Here is a 22,180-nt window from a genome sequence, read left to right on the forward strand (position 1 = left end):
TATTTATTGTCAGATAAACAACAATTACAGAAGTAGTTGATGTCACTGAATATCTTGACTTGCATGCTCCCTTCAACAATGCTTATTAAAGCTGTGTGTTAATGAAGGCGATGTGGCAAATTATGGCATGAGCATGTTTATTAGAAAAGGTTTTATTAACTGATTGCATTAATGTAAACACGCAAAGGCAAATTTAGGACAAAAGGTATAGTCCAGTCATTTTATGAAAAAAGGTTCAACAAATTGCAACAGAAGCAAACTCAACTAATTTTGTATCCACAATATGTCCTGAGTAAGGACAAAACATCCCAGAAGAATCCCATTAGGGGAAAGCTTTGAAAAAGACCCAAATATAGCCTATTCATACGCCTATTCATTCTTTTTCTCACGTGAATAGGGTAAACATTTTAACCTTTAGATATCACCATGAAAATGAATGTGTTGATTATTTACATCAAGACAAACAAAAAATGTACTGCAAGTTTTTTGAAATTATTTGTTAACATGGGCAAACGGTGCATAATCTAATTACGTATGTGCTAATTTGCATAAATACCACAATGGATCTAAACATTGGGTATAGCCAGGTGAAAATGTATTGTTGAATCTTGTTGACATATAACAGTAAAAGACTTAATGTTAAGGTCTGAATGGAACCCATTTAGGCTACCCATGAGCATTAATACACAGAGGCAGGAAGAAGTACTTTAAACCAGCCTTTATTAATTATTATTGCAGAGATGGGCTTTGGGGCTGGGTCAGTGAGACTGTTTTTGGGAGATGATTCTGAGGGAAGAACAGGACACAAGGGTAAGGAGAATGCAGAAGACAAAAGGTAGGTCCTGTTCCCCATCTGTGCAATAATAATTAATAAAGGCTGGTTTAAAGTACTTCTTCCTGCCTCTATGTATTAATGCTCATGGGTAGCCTAAATGGGTTCCATTCAGACCTTAATATTAAAGGGGTGTTAGAATGCAAAACCGATTTTACCCTGTCATAGTTGAATAACAACAGTTTGGAGGGTAAATAGGACATACATAGAAGCTGAAAATCCCATTGACACCTCTTTCCTCTGCAAATCTCATAATTTGAAACTGCCTCTGAAAACGGGCGAATCTGAACAAAGCTAAAAGTTGACGTCAACTTCTCAATTCCTCCTTATTTGGCTCTACCTTCTATCTTTGTGACGCCCCAAAAGTTACATACTAGGCCACTAACTGATCTGAGGTCATTTATTCTTCTGAATAGGTCAGGCAGATCTCAGAAATTGTTCATCTGCTGTTTTACCACTAAAATCACTTCTGAGACTTTTTTATGCGAGAAATCAACTATGTAGAGGTCAAATATGGGCCATTTTACGAAAATTGATGGCTAAACCGGCCTGCTGTGAGGTAGATGGAGCTTAATAACAAAATAGTAGACAAACAATGTATAACTTTGCAGTGTCTGAAATATGAGACCTGCTTTCTCGTCTCCAATGTGTTTCTATGTGGTTCGCTCAAACCAATCAGCGCGCAGCTCATCTAAATATTCATGAGCATACCATATTTGGAAGAAAAGCTCTTGTTACAAATATGGCCATATTCACAGGGTAGTTAAGGGCCCAGAAAATAGCATTCGGGGAATTTTCAGCCCAACCAATGTTACATACCCTATTAGGAGACCTTAAGGAACAGTGTGAAATACCCTATATAATCATTCTATCACCCCTTTAAGTCTTTTACTGTTAATTTCCATGGTGATATCTAAAAGGTTAAAACTTTTACCCTATTACCATATACGTGAGAAAAATAATGAATAGGCATATGAATAGGCTATATTTGCGTCTTTTTTTAAATTTTCCCCTAATGGAATTCTTTGGGGCTTTGTTTTTCCTTACTCAGGACATATTGAGGATGCCAAATCAGTTGAGTTTGCTTCTGTTGCAATTTGTTCAAGGTTGACCCCCATTTTGGCTTAAAATGACTGGACTAGTAACATTTATTAAATATTTAGGGCATTTACTCTCTTAACAGGGATGAACTGGGTGACTGTTGTGGGGCTGCTGTAGCTCAGGTGGTAGAGCAGTTGCCTTCCAATCGGAAGGTTGGTGGTTTGATCCTTGTCGAAGTGTCCTTGGTCTGAATTACGAATTGCTCCCGATGCTGCGCCATCGGTGTGTCAATGTTTATCTAATGACCACATGGCACCTTGTATGGCAGCTTCGGCCACCAGTGTATGAATGTGTGTGAATGGTTCCTGTACTATGTAAAAGTGCTTTGAATAGTCCTTATGACTAGAAAAGTGCTTTGTTACATAATTTTCCCCAGTACCCATGTAATGATTTGTTTCCGGACTAGGTAAAAACAGTCATTCCCATTCTTAATTGAATTAAACCAAAAGAACGTACCCTGCATTGCAGTGAATAAATCATTGAGTGAATGAATGAATGATAATGCATAAACAGAATATAATAAGAGTACTAATATACTATATAATATAACAAAACATACATCTATCCCGTTCAAAACAGAATGCTACCAGCGTGCATTCATATTCTTGCAAATCTACTTGTCATCTTTACTTCACTGAGTAAGCTGAATCACACGCAAATCAGCCCTCATGCATGCAAAACCTCATCTGAAACACACACACACACACACACACACACACCATTTATTTCCTGTCTTCTTCCTCCCTCCCCTCCTCCCTCCAAGGCTCCACAGCTAAGTGGAGTGCTTTTCCCTCATATTGTTGTACCCATGTTAGGCTACTGACGCCAGCTTGTCATTCTCTACTCCTATTACTGTGGGAGGGGAGTGCGTCACAGCTCCCACAACCCACTTCTCTCTGTCAGCTTTCTGCTCTCACTGATTGACACTGATGTTGCCGTGCGTTAGCATTTCAGGCTGAGTCCCATGGGAACAATGTGAGCGTCCAGACATTGGTCTTCCATTTGGAGCTGCATGCATTTTGGCTTACATCGCATTTTGTGCCTGTGCTTCTTGAAGTTTTGCTCTTTCATGTTTCCCCTCCTAAATGGTCCAGATGATTGTCTTTAAAGGAAGATAACTAATAACAGACATTTGTGCCACAACACTTTCTGCCATACTTTATAATCGGATATGTGGTGAAAACATTTTTAGCTAAGAGCTAATTAAACACAACGCAACACGCCAAGTGTCTTTGTTAGTTTAAGACCGATGCAGTTGTCAATTTCCTGTCCAGGGCCCGCGTCGTTTAAATAGCAAATGCACCTGTGCCCATGACCGTGCTGGTCTTACAGGGGGGTGTGTTCAGGTGAATTCTTGGCGTATTGCTATCTTGAGGCAGCGGAAAGTGATCACGCCATTGACCAACAAAAACCTGGTCTAAAGTCAATAGCACAGCATAGGTCTGCAGGATATTTTGTTTCATTGTGTACATCGCGATGTGCGCATGGGCGATAGTCACATCGCAGGACGTTGACATGTTGACATGTAAACTTTTTTGCTGCTTGATAGAAAAGTAAACTTTCACCGTTCTCCTTTTACATGATTATGATTGTTACCGGCCGAGCCTCCCCCTTAAGACAGGTGGTCATGTGGGCAAAGTGTGTATGTGACGGAATGTTAGTCCGACGGGGTTTGTTAAGGGAAATGAGGCTCTCTGTGTGTAGAAAAGTACCGTAAGCGGCAGCTGCCGCTGACACTGTAATGCACATTTCCATGACAAGTCAAGTCAAGTCATTTTATTTGTATAGCACATTTAAACGAACAACAGTTGACCCAAAGTGCTTTACAGGTAGAACTGGGAAGACAGAAACAGTATGCCTTAAAGATACATAATCAAATGTGCGAGGTACCATGAATATAGTTAGGCAGAGGTAGAATTTAAATAATGTAACATAGAATAAAACAACAATGGAACGTTTGTAAATACAAAAAGATGCGAAAAAGATAAGTTCAGTTCATAGCTCTGAATCTAAAAAAAATAAATAAAATACATTAGGAATCAAAGAGAGTTAAAAGCAAGAGAGTAAAAATGCGTCTTCTTGATTTAAAACTAGCAATTGTATTACATGATTTGATCTGGGGTGGGAGGGAATTCCAGAGTTTGGAGGCTACTACAGAGAAGGCTCGGTCCCCTCTGGTTTTTAGGGGGAAGACGAGGAGTTGTTGGGTTGTGGACCTGAGTGCCCTGAATTTCACTGGCAACCAATGAAGCTCAGCTAAAATGGGTATTGAACCTACAGTAGTCAGTGTTTTATGTTCACTGCAAAGACGAACTAAATCACCCGATTAATGCAATGTTATCACGACATCTCCTAGCCATTTTTCACCGCAGAAAGCTGCTCCCAGCCAGGCTACAGCTAATATAGGTAGCCTAAAGAAAGGTGGTCCGTTCATGCCACCTGGGAATATCAGGGACCACCCCCGTGATTACGTTGTTTTTCCGACTGCCAGGGTTCAGGTGCTTCACTGTCTATGGTCGGGATGCGTGTTCTTCTTCTGTTATACTGGCATTTGGCATAACAACTTTTTGCATGACTGCCACCAACTGTTGAGTGTAGTCTAGAGCATCAGGTGCGTGAAAACATGTAGGCCACAATACACACAATCATGTCAGCCATGTTTCTGTACGTCAGTTGTCAACAACGCGTCACCAACTGGGAAACTCTGTTAGCAAAATCCAGCCCCAGTTTCCCACCTCTGATTCCCACATGAAGTGACGTCAATGATGACATTTTCACTGGGAAAAATGTTTTTCCGATGCCCCGAAAGTCACAACTAACGTTACGGTTCGGAGCCGCGACACTGAAAACATAACACCAATCTACAACAGCAGTCTGTAAAGCATTAAAGTTCATCAAAGAATGGTTCGCATTAGAAAAGTTCCATTTTTATTTTCTATGTAGATGCACTCCCCTACAAAATCACCCCAGTAGTCGAGAATGATTTATTATTTTTTATTAGTCATCTTTTTTCATATCGCAATATATATCGCAGGAAAAAAAAGTTTTTTCCAATATCGTGCAGGCCTAGCGCAGCATTTCATTGTTATTTTAACAGCAAATTAGTAAAATGCGCCTAGGCTTATGCACAGCGCGCGCACACTATGCTTGTTACACACACACACACAGGGAGCAGCACACAAACATGCAAAAGATTACAAATAAAAATATTACGGTGCAAATCCGCCATCATTAAAGCAATGTGCCAAGGTACAAACGCGCCTGGCTTTTAAAGGGAATGGGAAATGACACTCTGATTGGTTTATTGCATGTTACGCCCAAAACACACCTATGAATTAATGAAGACACTAAGTACAACTCTTTTGGACCATGCACCCGGCGAACGGACCCTTTTTTCCGCCGTCAAACTAGCAAAAGTGGATTTGGACACGCCCTAAACGCACCTGCGCCATGCGCTTCAAGCTGTGCACTTAGATCGTTAAAATAGGACCCTCAGTCCGTACATCTGTCTATTTATAGAGACAACATATTTGACAGTAGCTTCCCTATTTAATTATTCTGCTTTGTCAGTCTGATTTATGATGCAAAATAAAATATAAAGCTCAGAATCATGAGACAATCAGGAGTCGGCATTAGGATCCAGCGCAGTGTGTGTCGATAGAATAGATCACCAGTGCATTTCTACAGTACAAGGTGTGCTGGTCAAAAATTTTAATCTATCTCACTGCAATGATCTCACAAGTGGGAGTTTTCAGAGCCAGGTCCTGCAACTGTTTTTCCATCAAATGCAGGAGCATAATGCATAATAAGAAATGATTGGCTTTGCCCTGACCTAGGATGAGCTGTATGACTCACTGTATGGAACTGGGATCATTCTTTTATGTGTAAGGTATAGTTTGGATCAACAGAAGTACATTTCCAGGGTAATTGCATGACCACACCCCATGTCCCTCACCTTCCGCTCTGTGTGTGTGCGTTCTCAAATTCACTTTGGGAAACAAACTTCGAGGTAGCAAGATAAGCGCTAAAAATGGCATCGATCCACAAGGCAGGCCTGCTTGGTTCCTTCAGGGAATGATTGTAAAGAATTACAAAAAATATGTTCACGGCATTTACTATCTAACTGGGACGTTTTGGGACCGATTGGTGGGGATTTGCTATGAACGAAGAACACAAGGCAATAAACTGGTAAGAGCAAATTACATTTAACGTTAATGTATCCAGCTAATTTAAATTGCTCATGTTACTGTATTGTTCACGCAACAGTTAACTGCATTTAATTTTGTATGTTGCGTTTTCTTTTGAAGGGTGCAAATGTTCCACCAAAAGAAGTTCCTTCCTGAGGATTTTACAGAGCCACTGTTGCTGTGTCCCAGAGATGGGGACTCGAGTCTGAGACTCGGACTCGAGTCGGACTTAAGTTGCACAAACAGCTGACTTCAGACTTGACTTGCGACTCGACCCAAAAGACTTGACTGACTCGGACTCGAGCTTTGAGACTCATCAACAACCTGTTTTCAAGCAATTATTGCTTTTTAAATCTAAATGTATTTCTATTTTCTTTTATTGGCGCATATACGTTGGTGAAACGTATGACGAGCTGCGTTTCCCCTGCCCTTTGCCATAATGTGCAACGTAATGCATGCGCTATGCCTATGTGCGTGCACTCACATATAAAAAATGCATTGACGAAAATCCAAGAAAATCCAAGTCCTCCCGGAGTTGTGCCTTTTCTCATTAGTTTTGCTTTCAATAACTTTGTAAACAGTGGCAGTAAGCGAACAGCTACATGCAAGGTGTGTGGCACAAAGATAAATGATGCTGGATCAACAACGTCGAACTTCATCAGGCATATATCGTCACAGGTAACAAGCTAACCATCACAAAGTGTTGTGCTAATGCTGGGAACAGGCAAATTGTGACGATATATGCTAAATGTAACGTCTATTTCACTCAAAAAAATGTCTAATGTCGAAGTGGAAATCAAGAGACCACACCAGTTACAGAACAACATGCATCTCAGTGTCAGTTCAAATTACGCACAATAAGCAGTTTGAACTCACTGGACTCACAGTTTGAAGTGTTAGTACACTGAGTGAAACTGAGTCCAGCGCGAGGGAGACCCGACTCAGAGGAGGAGAGATAGTGAGGCCAGCGTCTCCACGGCAGGTGACAGTGCGCACGGATCCGCTGCGCCACGCATGGATGAAATAATGAAATAGTAAATAGGACTACAGTAACAGAAATATGTGCAGAATTAAGACAGTCAAGATGGCCCAGTGTTTGTGTTAAGTAGACCCCATAAAGTTATCCTACAACTGATTTTGATACTGTACTGTATGGATGGTAGCTACAGGGCATGCTTTGAATTCATAAGAAATAATAATTAGGGTTGGCATCGAGAAAAGATTCCTACTCGGAATCGTTTCAAAAATTACGATTCCAGTGGAATCGTTTCTTTATTGGAATCGTTTGGAATCGTTTGGAGGATTTGGTTTCAAATCTGATCATGGGTTCCAAATTTAACATGTGCAAGTTTTGGTTTCCATAGAGGCCAGGAGCTTGTTGTGTTGCAGCCATGGAGCACAGTAAGCGGCGCTCTAGTGTGGCTTTATTTTACGTTGAAAAAGCCCGGTAAAACTGCAAACCACCATTGAATCAAAATAAAACTTTGCTCTTATTTCTGAAATAAGCATGTGACCCGTTTCAACTCCATAGCGTAGTGTGTTACTAATGGTTTTCATTGAGACTGTGGTCCCAGCTCTCTTCAGGTCATTGACCAGGTCCTGCTGTGTAGTTCTGGGCTGATTCCCTCAACAATTTTATCCCTGATGTCCTTACACTGCTCTCTGGTCTTGGCCATTGTGGAGAGGTTGGAGTCTGTTTGATTGAGTGTGTGTACAGGTGTCTTTTATACAGGTAATAAGTTCAAACAGGTGCCGTTAATACAGGTAATGAGTGGAGAACAGGAGGGCTTCTTAAAGAAAAACTAACAGGTCTGTGTGAGCCGAAATTCTTACTGGTTTGTAGGTGATCAAATACTTATGTCATGCAATAAAATGCAAATGAATTATTTAAAAATCATACAATGTGATTTTCTGGACTTTTGTTTTAGATTCCGTCTCTCACAGTTGAAGTGTACCTATGATAAAAATTACAGACCTCTACATGCTTTGTAAGTAGGAAAACCTGCAAAATCGGCAGTGTATCAAATACTTGTTATCCCCACTGTATATGTGCGCGTGCATATGTACCTCTGTGAGTTTGTGTGAATGTTTGAGACAGAGAGTAAGAGGTACAGAGAGAGAGATTGTGTGTAACATCCTGTATACATATCACAGCCCAATGCTAACTCCTTTGTCTGCTCTTTAGATGAGAACCAAGCGCTCACTTTGTGATGATTTACCACAGCTGGCAGAGAAAACAGGGCTCCATTTATAAAAGGGATCCAATTATTACTGAATATTGAAACTTAACCAAAAATACACTCTGCCAGTATTGCCAACTCTTTTCCAATGAAAGTAGCTAGCACTAGCTCCAAAAGTCACTATTTGTCGCTAGATGACATCATATGCTCCTTTGCATTTTTATGCAAACTGGTGAACTGGCATTGGTCATTATGACACAATATGGCAAATTAAAAAGTTGCCTACATCAGTAACCTGTGCCGGCGGCATCACAGCGCTAAATCCAACTTGTATTGCATGACAACATGATTAACACAATAGTTTGTTTAAAAACAGAATAATGGAGCAAACTGTGTCTGACAGGCGGTGCGCAATTAACTGCTGAGCCGAGGTCAAGGACATTTGGGATTTGAAGTCGATGAAAGAGCCGCTGGAAGAAACATAGATATATGCTGCGTTCATGCCACCTCGGAATAACAGGCACCGCCCCCCCTGGTTACGTTGTTTTTCCGACTGGCAGCGTTCACATGGTCGGGATGCGTGTTCTTCTTCTTCTGTTATATTGGCGTTTGGCATAACAACTTTTTGCATGACTGCCACCAACGGTTGGCCGTAGCCTAGAGCATCAGGTGTGTGAAAACATGGAGGCCACAATAACAGAAGATTCTCTGTTTTCTTATGCGAGCATCCAAACAGCACATCGCCAGGTGTAGGCATTTTTTTGTGTTATCTGCAGGACAACGAACGGGAAAAGACACGGATAATGGGTTGGTTTTTTTATACATAGGCCTATTTATGAATAATTTTAAACATATTATGTCTGTGTATGTTTCTTTGCAGAGGCATTTGTCCACAATAAACAGTTTATTATCATTGAAATATGTTCAGTGAACCAAAGTCGCCTCCATCAAATGTCAGTTGTCAGCAACGCGTCACCAACTGGGAAACTCGGTTATCAAAATCCAGCCCGAGTTTCCCACCTCTGATTCCCACAAGAAGTTACATGAATGGTGACGTTTTCAATCGGAAAAACGTTTTTCCGATGTCCATGAACGCACGGGTAGTCCTGCTGATTGTGGTGACGCTTTACTCTTCTTCTCCTTCTTTGGTGTTTATTGCCGGTTGACAAACCAGATTAGAGGTGCATTACTGCCACCAATTGGACTGAAGCTGCTACACTCTCATTCATGGACTCTCTCAGTCTCATTTGGGTGCGACTGCTGAGTCAAGTGGAACAACTAGTGGTAAAATTCAGTACACCAGTTCGGTGCGTGGCTTAAAGGCAAGGTTGGTAACTATATATAGTGTACACTTTTTATATATTGTTGTAAATGGTCTTTAGACCACGACAGCAATAAATAACTCATGGGCTCTGAAAAAGGAGATCCGTCTTCTGTAGCTGCTGTAATCCTGTAAAAACGCCCACCAATCAATGCCTCGCAGTCCCCTTGGAAAGAACTAATGAAATGCCTCCTTGCCCCGCTGCACATACTCTACCCTTCCCATGTATGAGCCTGAGCTCAATGCGCATCATTGCCACATTGCTAACAGTAGTCATGTTTCTTTTAAAAATGTGGTGTTTGCTTAGTGGTGAATGAGACATGAAGTAACATTGCGATGACATAGAATATCTGTTTAACCCCCAAGAGATCAAGGTTGAAACACACCACACACCTATAGAGCTGAAACAAGCCTGGCCTCAGTTTGGATATGCTGATATGCTTGTGAATTCAGAGAAATCATATCAGGACTAAAGCCAGGCAAAAACACGAACACACATGCACAGAGCCACACACATATACGCTCATCAGTAGTGTCTTACATAACACAGTGAGTGATGGCAGCTGAGGACACAATAATAATGCCTTTGGCATTTGTCCTGTGAAAGTTGGACAGAGAGGAAACAGGGTGAGAGAGAGAGAGAGAGAACAGAGCTGGACAGGCAGACAAAAAAGGCAGGCAGACAGACAAAAAAGTGACAGAAAGTGAGAGAGCAAGAGAGAGAACAGCAGAGAAAGGCTCAGAGAATAAAAGAGATACAAACAGAGAAAGAGAGAGGAATTTTTTGACTACAGATGCCCATGGCCCAGGGCAAAATGCCCCGAGGGAAAATATTACCCAAAATAATGCTACAGTCCAGTCATTTTCATGTCTTTTTAGTTTTCTATTTAATCAAGAGTCGCTAAAACCTTTCCCCTTAAGACTATATACTGCAGCTCGAGACTATGAAAAAAATGCACCAAAGAGCTTTTATACATGACTATATTTTATGCACCATTTGAATACTCTTCTAAGCTTAAAGTAAGTTCATATTCAAATATAAACTAAGTAACATTTGAGGTGAGGTAGGGTGATGCTCGTGTACTGTCATCAAGGGTGAAGGGGCTCAACTATAATGCATGGATGATAGACGTGCAACACAATTAAAAACACTTCACGAATGAATAACAGTATGCACACCTCATAATAGCCATACTGTATTAGATAATGTAAATAAATTGCTGGATATATTTAGATGTGTACGTTCCTCCTGGCACAAAATCTACTGGGAAAGTGCTATTAATTTACAGATGTGTGCTGTGCAAATTTGGAATTTAAGATGACTCATGAATGTTTCATCGTATTTTTTCATCACGTCCCCTCGAAAAAGCACTTTCTTTTCATTTTGAGACAAGCGATCAGATGGATCCCAATTTAGACTGTAAAGACTTCTGATGTAGGCTTATCTAATAGCTAGAGGTGTGACGAGATGTCCTCTATTTCTCGTTGAGGTGAAAAGTTGTCTCGCGATATTAGTACACAAGTGCAGTCTGGCTTTGTCTTCTAAATTAGCATAATAGATCCCCCTGCCCGTTCTCCAAAGTTGACTCTGAGTTAACTTTTGCAGAGCGGTAGCAGAGTTTCAATTGGAAAAAATAATTCCTGTAAAACCTAGCGTTAGAAAGTGAGGGTACTTCCGCTCTGGCTCTCAATTCAATTGAATTCCATTCAAGTTGCTTTATTGGCATGAATGTCAGAAAAACAATATTGCCAAAGCATCAAGGATAATAAGCTGAGAAGAAATACATACATACAAATCAGTGAGTAAACTAAAATATATACTATATACTATACTATATATATATTTAAAAACAAAAACGAGAAAACAACAACAACTTTGAGAACTAATTTGATTATGGTTTGCAAAAAAATCCATTCATTTTTGTTCTGTTGTTATGTTTTATTTTTTATTTGAGGAAACTAAAGTAGTTCAGTTAGAAGGTTACACACAGCTTCAATTAGAAGTGAGAAGCTCACACCGCAGTTATTAGGTCTGAAGAGGTTAGTTATACAGGAGAGAAGCCAGTCTTTTGAGGTTGTGGCAAAACCTTTCACAGTCCTCATTTTTCATTTTGCGACTTTCGAGTGAATAAAAGATCTTTCCAGTCATATTTCGTCATTGAAGTTTTCTTTAAAATAGTTTAAAAATCTTGTCTCGTTCTTGTGAACCCAACATTGTGTATCATCTCGTGTGCTGAATGTCTCGTCACATGCTACTAATAACTGCTTAGCTTTGATGTCATACTTTAAAAAACAGTTGAATCTCAGAAAAAAGGTACATTTGGGTTTTTGTAGCAACCAAATGCAGAAGAGAAGCTCCTCAATGTACAGATTTGTTCCAACCTTGAACAGTAAAGTTTTAAGTGAAGTGAAGTTTTGAAAATGAAGACATCCTTTTGGGTGGGACTGTGAACTGAGCATGTAGTGCAGTGGTGTGTAATATCAATGAGAATAAAAAGTGTTTAATGTGTATCAAAAATCACTTATGCTTAGTGTATGCCCAATGTTAGTTCCAGTATTAAAAGACCTGCTGAAAGATTCCAATCCAGTGTTTTGATGGGAAGTTAGAAAAAGCAGTTATGTAACTTTCATCAAACTAGCAAACTACTAAGCTAATTGCATTAAATCACAAAATGACATTGCACTGGTAATTCATAATGTACAGTTTGATAAGCATGAGTAATAAATGTCTTCCAGTGCAGTGAGGGACAAAATGTTAAAAACGATTTTTAAAAAACGTGTTCGTTAGTACAATGTAACTAAATTAAATCAGTCCACTGGATCAGCCGTTGGAAAAGAGGGTCTATTTCATACCGAAATATCCCAAGCAACTTATTTTAAACATCAGAGGTAAAGTGACATTGTACTCTCTTATCCATCATTTCACGGTCCACTTCCCCATCATTATAATAACTTCAGGCCCAGTTTCAAAGGAGCAGGTATGCCAGAGTCTCTCTCAGTGATGCTCACCTGTCAAAACAGGGCTTTATTAATCCCCTCACAGAAATTATTCAGTTGCAGTTGCTCACAGTCACATTCAAGGTAAAAGAAAAGAAAAGAGCAAGTCAATAAGTGTATACAGTAAATACACAATCTGTGTGTGTGTGTGTGTGTGTGTGTGTGTGTGTGTGTGTGTGTGTGTGTGTGTGTGTGTGTGTGTGTGTGTGTGTGTGTGTGTGTGTGTGTGTGTGTGTGTGTGTGTGATGAGAGATAATGGAAGGGAAAAACACTCCCAGATGCATGTGATGCAATTATACCCTTGATTATCTGATTGGGTAATCTACAAGCAGGCTGGAGGCGTTCAAGACAAACACACTATCGGCAGACTGTTGACTGAGCATAAACTAGGAAGCGCGCAAACATACAGACACACACACACACACACACACACACCTGTAATTAAACGTGCTGAATTATACATAGATATAGTGAACGCCAAGCAGAAAGGCAGTGATAAAAGCAGCAGTGATTAGTATTCATCACAAACAAATTGCATTTGTGTGTCTTCTGTACACACAGTACAGTAAATTGTGTGTGCGTGTGAGGTAGAGGGATCAAGAATATTTTTTCCCTGGAAACTGTGTATTATGGAATCAAGCTGAAGAAATTGAGCTGCTGATTGTATTGCATATATATATATATATATATATATATATATATATATACACTTTATATAAACACACAGTATCTATAACATTTGTGACAACCATACATATGAGGCTGGCAGCTGATATGTGCTGTGCGTGCGTGCGAGCAGCAGACATCACTTGACAGGGTCAGTGATCTCACCCACAATGACACTTCAAATCAATCTGAATAAAGGTCTTGCTTTACGAGGACACAGCACATCTGGAAGCGTCACAGAGGCCAGGCTTAGTGCGCGCGTGTGTGTGTGTGTGTGTGTGTGTGTGTGTGTGTGTGTGTGTGTGTGTGTGTGTGTGTGTGTGTGTGTGTGTGTGTGTGTGTGTGTGTGTGTGTGTGTGTGTGGGTGTGTGTATAGTTTGTGTCCGCACGTGTCTTTATGCAATATTTGTTATACACACATCATTAGCTGTGCAGAATACACACCAGACAGGGTCTAGTAAAGGAAAGAGGTTTAGCTTTACTTTGCCAACAGAGGGCGCTTCAAGTGCAATACGTACAAAATAAACTATGGCAAACTGGAGATTTACACAAATTCACTATTTATGATTAGCACAGGACAAACTAGGGTAGCTTTTTCTTTAAGTGCTTATTGCAAAGAAATCAACTGATCTTAAAATGTGGCATTATCTCTTGAATATCTATGATCACATGAGACCACTTGGCAAAGATGTGTTGGGAACAATAATTTTGGGGGCATCACAATAAGCTTACAACATTGACCATAGGCGAAAATCCCAGGGGGGTCAGGACCTACCCCATCTGAGGGTTGTCCCCCACTAAAAATATAATTAAAAACCACGCTGTGTATGGTATACAATACACAAAACATATAATTAAAAACCATATTGTGTATTGTATACAATATGTTATATACTTAAAATAATATTGTAAGTAGTAAAACAATAAAAGCTTTCCACTCAGCTTATAGACTTTACATGATGTCACAGGTTTTGAAATCACATTTTTTTGGCTCAAGGGAAGTTTTTTCAAATATAAAAAGTCCATGGATTAAAAAGTCAGAATAGAAAGAAAAAAATTGAAAAATAATTGGCTGAAAGGCTGAGCGTTGCTCCTGGGGGGCTGGCTTTCCCCCTTTACATCACCTAGGCACACAAGTCCGGTGGGAGCGAGTTTCAATGGCTTCAGTGGTTGTGGAGCTCCAGTAAGCAGGCTGACAAGGCTATTTCATTCACTTTAAACACTGGATGAAGTGATTATTTTCTCTAATACAGATGATGCAGAGTCATTAATTAATTATTCATGAAAAAGAAATGATGATAACCAATGTATTTTTCCATATGTCTTTTATGTTAGCGATTAGAACGTTACATAGTTGTTTTGGTATCTTGTAAGATAGCTTGTTGGATAGTAAGTCACCCACTACAACTAACACGGCAATAAGCCTATGTGTGAACTGATATCAGGCTAATATTGTAGATCTACCATGGTGTTGGGTTTTGCTCAATATGATGTTAAGTGGCAGATCAGTAGGCTTGCTGCAGTTGAATATAAGTAAGAGACGTCCTCTGTCCAAGATGAAACCTAATCTTATGTGGAGGATGCAAGATAATTTAATAATTATAAAATGACCGTATGGTAAACCTATGAACATAACTCATTTAAACAATTATCGGTTTGTGTTGTTGGCCAGATAAAATTACCAAACCAAAACGCCAAATACAAAAAGTCCCCATATTAAGACAATTTTTAAAGTTCATTGTATTTTGATTGTAAACAACTTTAAAAACACTGCAATAAATAGATGGTTTTGAAGAAGAATATTTTGGTAGATTTAGTCAGCTTTTTCATTTGAATCAAAGAGAAACTTTGAAAGGAAGGATAGTGTACACATATGCTATACAAGTACAATTTGGGCTGTATTATTTGTGTCCCCTTTAAAAATGCACTTGAGAAATGTTGTTTATTGCCTATTGATTTACTGAAACACTGACACAAATAAGGCTGCTTTGCAAATGAGGTGAGGGCGTGTTGTGATTAAATAATCTCACTTATCTTAGTAGAGGAACAGTGGTTTAGAGAAATTGTCATTATACAACGCAGGATAATAAAGGCCAAAGGCAGAATTTTTAATTTGTTCTACATTTAAGTGGTTCTTACAAATGGCCTCCGAAATGGTGTCACTGTGCAAGATTACTGAATAAGTAATGCCCTCTCCTCCAAGATCAACTCTAGCTTTTAGAGAATAAGGCTGACATTGTTTACACAAATCCCATGAAAATACAAACTGTATCGTCAGTGTTCATCATTAGAAGAAACGTGTTTTGAATAGTTTTTGGATGACAACGGCACTTTGGCCTGGAGCCTTGAATAGTAGCCTGAATCCTTGCTTGTTAACAGGATACATTTTTTGTTGGTATTTATGGTGTTTGTTGATTAAAAAAAAAGATAAACTAAAATCGGCATTATATTTTAAGCTAAGTAGCTCAGTCAGTAACACTCTGCAACACTGTTGTGTATGCCAACCATTCCAGCATAACAACTGTTTAAAGATCTTGCCTTTTATCCCAAACTGCCCATGCTGAATCAACAGAGTAATGGAATAGGTCAAATCTGGAAATCCCTAATTATGTTGTGTCAAATTGATTTTCTTCAAAGCTCAAACTGACAAATGTCTTGGAAAGTAAAGCGCTCGCTGAGAGCAGAACTGGTTGTAACTCTCTCCTGAAGTACAAGAGAAAAAACAGACATACAACAGACGTACGGACAGATCTTGATTCTGCTCGTCGATGCTTCCCCCTGCTCAGGCCAACCACCACCCCCCCCTTTCACCGAACGTATTTTGGAACTAAAACACACCATTGAATCGAGTAACAAGGCAATCTTTGTCCGAGGTCACCAAACCTCACCTGGACAGCCAGCGGGGAAGCCACTGTACGTGTATGTGTACGTGTATGTGTATGTGTATGTGTGTATGTGTCAGTAGTGGCTGAGCCAGGTTTAAATTATTTGCTGCTGCCTTTCAGAAGCAAGCTGTGGAGGTTACACTCTCACAAAACACGCACACACACACATTTTGCTCTCTCTTTGCTCTCTATCCCCAGCCCTCTCCTCTCTCTGTGGGAGCATGTGGCATAGAGCCATATTCACATTATGCAGAGACAAACACACAAAAACACACACACGCAATATCTGTCGCACAAAACCACAAGTGAATGACATAAACTTGCGCCAAGAGTGTGTCTGTGAGTCTGTGTGAAAGCTCGGAGAAATGGTGTGTTTAGAAACGGCAGCAGAGAGGCTGAACACAGGGACCAGATAGTTGTCCTTTTACCATCAACACTCCTCCTGCACTTGGCAGCAAACCTCCTCTCACTCCCCCTCTTTTCCTCACCCTCCCTAGCAAATCTTTCAACACTCTCTCTTTCCCCTCCTCTCACTCCCTCCCTGCTCCTCTCTCACGCAGTAGCTCCTGCATTAGGTCCCCTCAAGCTAGTTTGTTTACCCTCTTTTTTTTTTCTCTTTTTTTTTTTTTTTTTTTTTTTTTTTTTTTTTTTTTTTTTTTTTTTTTTTCTTCCTCTCTCTTTTTTTTTTTTTTTTTTTTTTTTTTTTTTTTTTTTTTTTTTTTTTTTTTTTTTTTCTCTCTCACACACACACACTCACTCACTCACTCACCCACATTTGGCTTTTTGACTGCTGCTTGGGGTTGGATGCAGCTTGTGCTAATGCCACTGTGTTCTCCTTCAATCACTTCTTTTTTTAACCCATCTTTCCATCTATCTTCAGCATCTGTCACTCTGTCTCCCTTTCCTGTATTTCTCAGTTTCTTTTGAATGAAATGATCCATTTAAGAAGGCCAAAGCAGCACCTCTGGCAACACAGACCTGGCTACGAAATTCAGTCTTTCTAGCCATGTTTTTCCTTAACCTTGCCTAATTTCTGTACATCTCACTCCACCCCTGCTTTTTCTCTGCTTAGCACTACTCTTCCACTTCCGTTTTCTAGCTATGAGCAAAACGAGTCCTAACCTTAGAGTAAAACAGTTGATATTTAATCTGATAGGTGCTCTGGCACTTTTGCCCCCTGATTATATTTGCACTTTTTTTTTTGCACTTCACTGTGTTACGTATTCATTACAAATAAAAAAAAAACGATATTCTCTATTATCTCAATAAAAGGTATAATAAGCCTCAATGTTACTCAAAGTCAGATAGCTCTGGCAACCAGAACAGGTTGTGTGTCTCCTTGGAAATGTATTTGCGTCAATGAGAGAATGAGGGCCTTCCCTCAAATAGATCTCTGGCACATGTCATTGCTTTAAAATCTCCCCCCTCCTCTCTCACACAGATACTGTACATGATGATGAATATGTTATGCAACACAGTATGGCCTTATTCAAGGTCTGACCTCCATTCTTAAATGAACAAAGATTTAGAAATGACAAGAACACTAATTTGTGTCACCCTGCTAAGGAGTTATACTTTGACACATTTACACTGTAGTGCAACTTACCATATAGTAACTTTGTCATGTTTCGATTGGCCTTGGATGAAACTAGTGACTGAATGTTTCTGTAATGAACTATTGTGACTATGTAACAGAGAGGGAAAGAAAACTGCATGACGAAACATAAAAAACACTTTGAAATAGTGCTGCTTTTTTTAGACATTCTATTTATGACTATCGTTATCGTGTATAAAGTGAGTGCTTTTCAATTGCATGTGACCCAAAAACCACTAGCAGAGGCCGTTTCCCCCCCCCCGAAATCCACATCCCACTGAGACCCTAGCTAAAAGACAAAACACAAGGTCTCTGTGTGGAGCTAGGCCAGAAAGATCACAGTGGAGTCAAATTCATGTCAAAATCCTCAAATATTAAAACTCAACTTGGCATCATATTGAAATAAACCCCTTATTATATTATAAACTCATTTGTTCTGCATAGCAATACGACACCAAAACAAGAAATGCCTATCACCTAATAAAGAAAAATAAATACAGAAACAAAGCCACAGAGCCAAAGCTATTTTCCAGCTTCCAGTTCAGCAGAGTGCCTGTCTTGCCTCTGGCTTGACAGGCTGCACCAGCCTGCTTCATAAATACTGCACAACCAACGCTTGATGAAAAAAAAAACGCTTCTCTCAGGTACAACTGCACTCTGGAGAGCTTCATTATCTACAGTAAGGAAAAACTGTATCTACAAACTGTGTGTGTTTGTGTCAGAGAGAGACTTTGAGAGAGAAGGAAAGGGGAGGGTAAGAGAAAGTAAATGTGAGTAACTGATTTGACTAATTTTTAAATGCCTGTTGTGTAAAACAAATGGACATATGGCAGGTTCCAAAACGGTACACGACTGAATAAAAAAAAAAAAAAAGAGTGCGTTCATGCCTTGGTTGCACCGGATTGTTGTGGTCTGCAGACGCGCAGAGAACTTCCCCTTTTTTTGTTGTACATTCATTTCAGTTTCACAACATGCAGTAGAGGCATCAGATGTAAATATATATATTCTTAGAATATTAAATAATTATAGAAGGGTTTATTATTTTCTCAGCCTTGGGGTCATGGTCCCATATGGGGGTGGTTTGATATGCAGACTGGACCTGTGTCTGAAACCACCATTGCCTTCATAATAAACACTCAGAAGCTTACGCTACACTGAGTAGTTCATTTTTTAAACTGATGAATCCTCATTATTGTACGGTCTCGGACAGGTGTAGTGTTAATTTATACATCTAGTAAAGGTGAACAATTGCTTCACGGTGTATTTAGCAAAACGTTATGTACATGGTGCACATTTTTTACTCCATTATGTAAACCTTTGAGGACAATATATGGAGAATACACTTAGAATTTGGACACACAAAATAAAATGTTTATAGCTGCAGCGGCAACTGTTTTTAACACACAACTTTTGACAAAGACCTGTTTATTAATTCCCAGCACCAAACAGCAGGCGGACCAAAGTCGTCAGCTAAAGTCAGTGTAAGACCATAACAGAGCTAAAAGGACAGGATTGACATTGGACTTCCATTCATCAAGTGGCCAGCAATTTGAATCCTCCTTTATTTTTGGATGTCAACACACTTTTTTGTTAAGCATTCTTGTGTTTTATATATATACTCTATAAATCTTCATATTTTTAACTACATTTATTACAAAAATCAAGAACAATAAATCAATAATCTTGAAAGTGGTACCATTTTGGGTAATTTCTTAAACTACTTTGAAACCAGAGGTGCAATCCATTTCTCTCTCTCTCTCTCTCTCTCTCTCTCTCTCTCTCTCTCTCTTTTTTTTTTTTTTTTTTTTTTTTTTTTTTCTCTCTCTCACATCAATCTCCATGTTCCTCTCACTGGTCCTACAGATTACACAGTGAGGACAGGCTACAGGAGGACACGCTGTCTGTATTTTAAGTTTCAAAGTTCAATTTGTCATCAGTCCTGTTTCAGACATGACGGGGTAGAACAGGTAATGGAGCTGTTCTAATAGTCCACTAACTCAGCGTTCCCTGGATACCAATTAGCAATGAACAACCAAGCATCCAAAGTCAGACAGCTAATGTGGGATCAGCTCCAGCTTCCACATGAGAGAATGAAATGTGTGAGATGGGACAACATGTGTGCTTCTGGACAGGGCACTTTGAAAGGTGTATGTGATATGCTGTAACAGGACCATTGGTGACTCACCGACCCTACAGACTGTAGTACAATCTTAGGTAAACTTACAATATATATATATATATACAATTTTCTTAAAATGTGTTTTTTTCATGCTTTTTATTATTGATTAATAAAAAGCATGAAAAAAAACACATTTTAAGAAAATAAATAACACAAATCTAGATGGTACATCTGATTTGCTTTGTTTTAATATCCAGGAAAATGGCATGGCTCTTTAAAAGTAGCTATAAAGTGCAAAGGCTAGTATGCAGGCACACAGAGTAACATGTCATCCCACTATGAGGTATACCTCTGAGCATTTAACATGTCAATTACACCACTAATCAAAAGTAGAGAACTAAGCAATTTAATTACTGCTATTAGTTTTTTCTTTCTCAGTCACACTTTATTTTAGCCTGACAAGCCAGACCCACTTTAAGATGTTGGGTCTGGGAACTCACCATTGACAGGGCTCAATCCGAGGGGCGGGATAAACGGTTGTCTTTCAAATTCCCTCAGCACGTAATAGGATAGCGCTACAACCAGGCAGAGCAACGAAGAATGTAGAGAAGCTAGTTGATAGATTAAAACTCCGAACACATCTTCCTTTTTTAAGAATGATTTCAGTGCCGTTCTTTGTTCTTTTCTCAAAGAAAAGTTTAACTCCAAGTCTTCCAGAAGACCGCTGTTCCCAGCAGCAGCAGCCATAAGCCCGCCCACCGACTCTATACACGATGTGATTGGCCTGACCAGATTTTGGTTTTTCCAGCTCGCAAGCCAACGGAGAGTGCCTAAACCCCCCTGGCTACAAATTAAATTTGCTGCCGCTAGGGTCCATCTAGATTTCTAGGCTAACTTTCTTTCCCTCGCTTGTCTCAAAATCTACAAATGACATCAGGACAACCTTGCCAACTAATGGAAAAATACATGTGTAATCAGTTCGGATTATATTGCTTCTTCAGCTAATCCATACATGAGTGAGTATGACACAAGCTCACCCACTCAGAATGAGCACTGTGAACCCCCACTGCACAAGCATGTGTATGGATCACCACTATCTCTGCATATGGCAACAAAATTGCCAGCTCCTCATTCATTCCTCCCAAATCTCTTGGTGTTTATCTTAGTTTGTCACTAGAGGGCATGAGCCCATTTAGGGGCAAAGACTGCAGGAGAGTAACCTTCAGTGCACGAGGCATTCATGGGTATAAAAGGATGATCAGCGGAAGCATCATTTGTTTCAGTGGGAAGTCAACACCCAGCCGTTAATAGTATCATATAAAACACGATCTGATATGTTTTCATGATATGCAAATGTGAGTGAGCGAGTGACATCAGATTCTGTAGTCAATTGTGGAAAAAAGCTTTAATACAAACGGAAAACACAGAAATCACGGACCACTTTCCGGGCATTTTTTTTATTTTTTTTAATTTCACTCCAAATTTTTGTGTTATTAAATAGATTATTATGGCAAAAGAAAATCAAGCTCAGTTTTGGCATGGTACTGTCTTACTATTCTTCAATGATTATAAAAAATGATAGAAGCACAATATAGAGATTTGGTGTGGATATAAGGCCAATCCGGCAGGGCATGCCATGTCTAAAAAGTGTTTTTTATTGGGTCCATTTTATAGTGAACATTCAACTTTCTGTCAATTTATGATGTGACAATAAATAGTGTACCCAGTTTCAGCTGATACCTATGGCGGATACCCATGAGTAGCTAAACATTGTAGATTCAACAATGGGCATCTGTAAAAAAAATATATAGTTACAGGATATGTAGAATAGTACTCTGTAAATTGTATAAATTAAAGTAATATTGTGGAAAAATAGGCAATAATTATAAATAAATAAAAAATGATGAAGGACTTCAAACTCTGGCTGTCTGTAACTGAACAGAAAATGGTATACTATTCACTTTGGTAAAAAAAAAAGCAATTGAAGCATTGATTGAGCATTCATGAAAGCACAATGATCTCCGTATACGATGTGTTATGGTATGCCAGTCCACAATCAACACATCTTTTACATCTGCAAATTTAAATCAGCACACAAGCCAGATGTTGACATGCTTATTCATAGGAAATAATCCTAAACAGTGTCACACTTACATCCCCAAAATAAACTTTTTCAACGGGGAAAAAAACCCAACACAATTTAAGTAAAGTATGTTCAGTAGCTGAAATCAGTGCTATTTTGGGATGTGAGCAACTCAAGTCGGATAACAAAAGAGAGTGTGCTTCAAGCTCCAAGTT

General features: G+C 39.4%; 1 protein-coding gene across 2 annotated transcripts in view; it reads right to left on the reverse strand.

The window, feature by feature from the left end:
- The window catches only part of LOC120551002 (cGMP-inhibited 3',5'-cyclic phosphodiesterase A-like), a 54,297-nt gene that overhangs the window by 29,968 nt on the left and 2,149 nt on the right, over nt 1-22,180 (reverse strand). The window lies entirely within an intron of this gene.

Source organism: Perca fluviatilis, chromosome 2 (genome assembly GCF_010015445.1).
Source record: "Perca fluviatilis chromosome 2, GENO_Pfluv_1.0, whole genome shotgun sequence".
Classification (NCBI taxonomy): Eukaryota; Metazoa; Chordata; class Actinopteri; order Perciformes; family Percidae; genus Perca; species Perca fluviatilis.